Source organism: Tenrec ecaudatus, chromosome 10 (assembly GCF_050624435.1).
Source record: "Tenrec ecaudatus isolate mTenEca1 chromosome 10, mTenEca1.hap1, whole genome shotgun sequence".
Taxonomy (NCBI): domain Eukaryota; kingdom Metazoa; phylum Chordata; class Mammalia; order Afrosoricida; family Tenrecidae; genus Tenrec; species Tenrec ecaudatus.
This window is the reverse complement of record NC_134539.1, coordinates 144,134,092-144,140,282: the sequence shown is the minus strand read 5'-3', so window position 1 is coordinate 144,140,282 and position 6,191 is coordinate 144,134,092. Positions and strand designations below refer to the sequence as shown.

The 6,191-nt window shown below is 48.4% G+C and overlaps 1 pseudogene; it reads right to left on the bottom strand.

Annotated features, from left to right (window-relative positions):
• Window positions 1-5,599: 5,599 nt before the first annotated feature.
• On the bottom strand, window positions 5,600-5,726 carry LOC142460353 (U4 spliceosomal RNA; annotated as a pseudogene).
• Between the last annotated feature and the right edge of the window lie 465 nt (window positions 5,727-6,191).

Below are 6,191 nucleotides of genomic sequence, written 5' to 3'. Positions count from 1 at the left end.
GACCTCATTAAGCTGGGACCTGATTGACGGGTGGGACTCCACCCCTACACTTTCACAGGTTCCAGTTGACATAAAACCGAACTGCCACCGGAACCTTTGGGGATAGGGAGCTTATGTTCACGGAGGGGAAACAGCCCAGCAAAGGGTTGCTGACTCCAAGAGCACGACGCTGCGCGTAGACAGTGTTGAACTGGTGGTGTTTGTTTTGCTGGGTCCATCTTCCACAGCCACACGATAAATCAGGGTTTAAAAATAAGCAACCTTTGGGGAAACAAGCTGCCTTATACACCAGCTGTCTTTCAGGAGAACAATCTAGGGATGTGCTTTGAGAACTATTTCATCTCTTTTATCCCTGACTCATGTATCAGCCCGAGCTCTTTTGGATGCAAGTGACAAAAACCCTATACAGACTGCTTCAAACCAAAGATGATTATTGGCCCAGAGTGGACCCCTCCACGAAGGCTAACAAGATCACTCATAACTCTGTCCTCACCTCGAGATCATTGATCTTGGCCATCACTGGTCCCTTATGAGAGGCTAGAAAGTTTGAGCCTGGGGAAGGATGTAAAGCCAGACTAACATGGGGAAGATGGAAAACTAGTTAGAAACAGACAGCTGTTAATCCCTGAAACAAAGTCCACGTCCCAGGCGGGTGTCCAAGGAATCCCATCTCTTCCCTGAACTCATCCAAAGCCAACAGGATGGAAAACCAGGGGCTGACTCTGCTTGATTCTTAAAGCTCCAGAAATTCTGGTTCTAGCATGGGCTTGGGGAGGTGCCCCCCAACCCAGGGGTCCAGACCCTTTGAACTGGACCAGGACCTGGTCTGGGTCATAAAACTACACTTCTTGGATTGGCCTGGAGGTGGCGCCTTTGCTGCTGGTCTGGAGCTGCAACCTGGATCAAGGTTCAGGCTGGTCTGGGAAATGGATGAGGATGTCGGCACCCTGTAGAGAAGGTCAAAGCCCAGAAGTCTGGGCACTGCCATGTCCTCCGCCCGCTCCGGACTTGTATAGAAATCTGCCTTTTCTTCGGAGAAGCTCAGACTCAATGTGATGTGGGTTGCCATTACCATATCCCAGTTCTTTTTGAAAAAAAATTCTAAAACAAGTTTGGGTTTTTTTTGGTGCATGCTATTTCCTTTTTTTTTTTCTTTAAAAAAATCAAGTCAATCTTTTATTCACATAGATATAGAAAAGGAGCAGAGAGAATTTAATTTTTTTTTCTGGTCCTGAAGGGATCATCTGCCCTGGATTCCCTGTGTTTCTGGTTCCTATCTGTACCAGTGTCCATCCTCTGGTCTAACTAGATTTGTAAGGTAGAACTGGGACCATGATACGGGGAGGGAGGGGCGGGGAAGCATTTAGGAACTAGAGGAAAGCTGTATGTGTCTTCGTTGCTACATCGCATCCTGACTGGCTCATCTCCTCCCCAAGACCCCTCTGCAAGGGGATCTCCAGTGGCCTACAAATGGGCTTTTGGTCTCCACTCCCCCCTCATTCACTATGGTAAGATTTTTTGTTCTGATGATGCCTGTTACCTGATCCCTTCAACCTCGTGATCGCACAGGCTGGTGTGTTTCTTCCATGTGGGCTTTGTTGCTTCTGAGCTAGATGGCCACTTGTTTACCTTCAAGCCTTTAAGACCCCAGACACTATATCTTTTGATAGCTGGGAACCACAGCTTTCTTCACCACATTTGCTTATGCACCCATTTGTCTTCAGCGATCATATCATGGAGGTGTGCACCCAGTGATTTTTCATTCTTTGATGCTTGATACCTGATCCCTTCAACCTTCTGATCACACAGGCTGGTGTGTTCTGCCATGTGGGCTTTGTTGCTTCTGAGCTAAATGGCCACTTGTTTACCTTCAAGCCTTTAAGACCCCAGATGCTTTATCTTTTGATAGCTGGGCACCATCAGTTTTCTTCACCATATTTGCTTATGCACACATAAAACTAGTCACCGTATATCTTAAAACAGTCTCCTGATCCAAACCACTCTGGAATGTTTATCAGATAAAGATAAAAGAGAACAAGGCTAGACTTGGAGAGCAGGGAATATTCTCATCACCGCCCCATCCTGAAGCAAGGCCGGTCCCTTCCACAGTGGTGTGTGGAGCCTGGCCTCCCCTAGGGAGAGGGTGGGCACTTGGCAGTGCTCTGGAGATGGGAGGGTTTCCCTTCAGTCATTTCAGGGCCACAGCTCGGGTGGAGAGCTTAGATCTTGGCGAATAGGTGAGGCCTCCCATTCCTCGCTTCTGGGACCTGGGTCTGGTTTTCTGAACATGACTGAAAGGAGCCCAGCAGCTGAGCAAAGTGCCCTCCTCGGGGAGTGCTTGCTCGGAGTCAGTGGCACACTGGTTGCTAAGGGCAACTAGTTGCCCCTGAGTCCATTTGGACTCATGGTGACCCATGTGTGGTGTCCGAGTAGAACTGCTCTGTAGGGTTTTCATCGGCTGATTTGGGGGAGGTAGAGTGCCAGGTCTTTCTTCTGTGGTGCCTTTGAGTGGACTCAAAACTCCAGCGTTTGGGTTAGTAGCCAAGTACCCTGTGTAGTACCTAGAGTAGTAGAGGGTGGAGCCTATGAAATTAGGTACAGATTAGCCCTGGGGTGTATGTATGTGTGTCTGCTACCTGTTTGTCCATCTTTCCAAAACCCACCACCCACGAGTTGATCTAAATTCATAGGGACCTGTTCTCACAGCAACCCTGTATCGGGTTCCTGAGACTGTCAATCTTTACAGGAGCAGACAGCCTCATTTTTCTCTCAAGGAGCCGCTGGTAGATTTGAAGCACCATCAACGCAGTTAGCAGCCCAATGCCTAACCCAGAGCTCCACAGGGCAGGGCAAAGTGGATCCATTCCTTCCAGTCTCAACCCATGGAGGAAAGCTGTGGGGGAAGCTTCCACGCAGCCTCTTAGTGGTTTTAGGAAAAAGAAAAATCCTATGTGCTAGAAGCATCCGCTGGTTATGTTTCACTTACCATTTTTCCTTTCCGCTTTAAAGGGGGAAAAAAAGGTCGTTTGTTTTATGATGAGCTAACATACATTCACTTTTTGAGTAAAGCAAATAAATGTTTAATAAAATCCGGAATCTCCTAAGACATTGGCTTTATAGCTTCCTGGCAGAGCAAGAGGCATTTGAGTGGGTGAGACGATAACGAAATCGTTGAAATGACTCAGGGTGTCTTTAGCCGATCAGGAAATTAAAAAACTATTCTATCCCTGTATTGCTCCCTGAAAATGACCCATTAGGAAGGCTGAATGGGGCTCTGAAAAATCTCCTGTGTCACTTGCTTCGCTGCCTGTCTGCCAGGCGGGCCCTGAGGGCAACGAGGGCCAAAGGGAGCTCCTGAATGGAAACACAGCGCAGAAAAAACCCCAGAAAAGGTTGTGTGTAACTTTCCCCCTGGAAACAAGATGTGTCTTCCATGGCCAGGCCAGCAGGGGCTGGGATTCTTGAATGGGACGCCCGTCTGCCTGCGGTTGGAAGGAGAAGAGGAGCCCTGTTGGAGGGAGTCTTCATCCGGACTCCAGGGGAGCAGCAAGATGAGACCAGCTGCTGTTTCTAGGGGGGGGGGCGCTTTCGGGGGGCTTCAGGGAGGGCCCAGGAAGGCAGGGGTGAAAATCTCCACGATCATCTGAAGGCAGAAGACTAGTCTACCTTGAAACGCACGTCTCTCCCCAATGTGTTACATTCGTACCCTTTCTATTTCCCTCTCCCTTTCCTGGCTCTGAGGGCGGATAGTGATTGATTTCCGTATCAAGGTGGCGGGCAATGCATATATCACGGCTTCCAGGGCGCACAGCAAATCGGAAACCATTGTCTGGCCCACGCAGCTCTCTGCTGCGGTCATTTCTACCACCAGGTATGCCAGCTGGCATAGATTTTTCAAATTCGCTTCCTAAGTGTCATCTTGTGCTGGTGAAGGAAGCGGTAGCATGTCATGCTTTGGGACGATGTTAGCCCAATGCGGGACTTTTCCCACTACGATCACAATGATCACAATGAAGGGGGGGTGAGGGTGTTTTTAATGGTAATGAGTCGGTGCCTGGAAATTTGATGAACCCGAAAACTAGGTCAGTTGAAGCTGAGTCCAGATGAGGCAGAAAGAAAGGACATAAAGCCAGAGAGAGAGAGAGAGAGAGAGAGAGAGAGAGAGAGAGAGAGAGAGAGAGAGAGAGAGAGAGAGAGAGAGAGAGAGAGAGAGAACTAGAGACAGTAAAAAAAAAAATAAAGAAAAAAATCACAAAGGAAAAAAAGGTTACCAAACAGCTTTGAATATTTTCTCTGACTATGCGGACTGACCCGGAGCTACTGAGCCATCCCCCTCACCACAATCGAAGGGCTCAGTTGAGAACTGCCCAGAGGGCTTCCCAGGGTGGGCTTTGACAGAAGTAGACTGTCCTTTCTCCTCCCACCTGGCCGGTGGGTCCCAGTGAAGACCCCAGCTGCATACTGAAGCACCGCATCACCCCGGCTCCCTGAGGAAACATTTACATATGAAAATGCTAGGGGTGGGGGAACCTGGAAGCCTTATCAAATGGATAATAGTATCGGTTGGAAGTAATTTTGTTGCTCAAACAAGGAGGGGCTGATCCAGGAAGAGTGAAAGGATGCTTACAATGTTATTGGGGTTTTTCTTTCTGTTTTTCATACCACTTACCTATATATGATTATTAATTTTTATTGGGACCAGACCGGGCGCAATTCCCACCCTGTGTCTCCAGTGTTGTCCCATGTAGGACTATGGGTCAGTGAGGGATATCCTGTCTCATACTGGGGCTGGTCATGTGGTCTTCTCCGTGGATTGGCTGCTCTGAGTGGGAATATCGTCCTCAAGACTTGGTGGGCCAGGATGCGCTCCACTCTCTCTTCCTCCCCCTTCATTTGCTCCCGTGTGCTCTGATCACATATGTCCCGCTCCCTGAGCTGCAGCTTCAGTACTGTCCTTTGGAATAAATTCTTCTGCGGGGAGGGGCCGGTGTCCAGGTAGTTGGGGTTGGGGCCGGCCCCTCAGACCTCTCCAAAAACTTTATTTTTTCACTGTGCCAATGGCTCTGTAATTTCCCCCCCACAACAATGAGAGCATAAATGTCTCTTCTGTAAAGCCACACATGTGTGGTATCTTTTGTTTCAGCAGCCCGATGTAACTAAGACACTTTGATGAATGGACTACAGGCAGACCTCCAGGTGCTTTGGGCTTAGTTCCAGATGACAGTAATAAAGTGAATGTTACAATGCCTGACAACAACTCTCTCTCTCTCTCTCTCTCTCTCTCTCTCTCCTTTATGAATCTCTCTACCAATCTACCCACTTACTGTTTTAGGATACCAAAGAAGACATCAAATTTCAAATATAATTTAAGAAGAACATTTATTGAGTCTTAAACCGGACAAAGGCCAGACAGAAACATATCATCCGGATGAGTTCACAATGGTGTCCAAGGGTTAACTGAGATGCAAAACTTTAAGGACTTGGGAGGGCAAAGGAAACTGTCCCCAAAGCATGATGGGGCTGGGGGTGCTTATCAAAACATCGCAGTTACAAACCAAAACCAAACTCACTGCCATCGAGTCAATTCTGACTCAGTGCGACCCTGTAGGACAGGGTAGAAATGCCTTTGTAGGCTTATGAGACTAACCCTTTTTTTTTTTTTCAATTAGCAATAATCGGGCCTCTGGTAAACCTCATTGGCTACGATATTGCCACTGCGCAGAGCTGAGACTAACTCTTGACGAGCACAGGAAGTCTCATCTTTCTCCCTCAAAGTGGCTGATAGTTTTGAACTGCTGACCTTGAGGTTAGCAACCCAACTAGTAAACCACTATGCCACGGGGCTCCATCACAGTTATAGGTGGGACTATAGAAGCAGGACCAGGACCATGATTGGGGCACGTACAATCTGATAGACAGAAGAGCGCACAAGATTGGTCCAGGGCCTTCCAACCAAGGCAGTGAGGCCATAGCTCCTGATCAGTCGGCCACCCCTAAGATGGTTTCCATCAGGGAGACACCCTGTTCCTGCCTCCACTGGCAAGAGGCGGTGGAGGTGGTCTATTTCCCCATGTACTCTGCCCAAAGGCCAGACTGTTCATATCCCGGTCTATGTCTGAAGGAATTCAGTGAAGACCTCGTCTATCTTGGGACTCTGCACATGGATTTTGGGCTTTTACTGTCATAGCTTT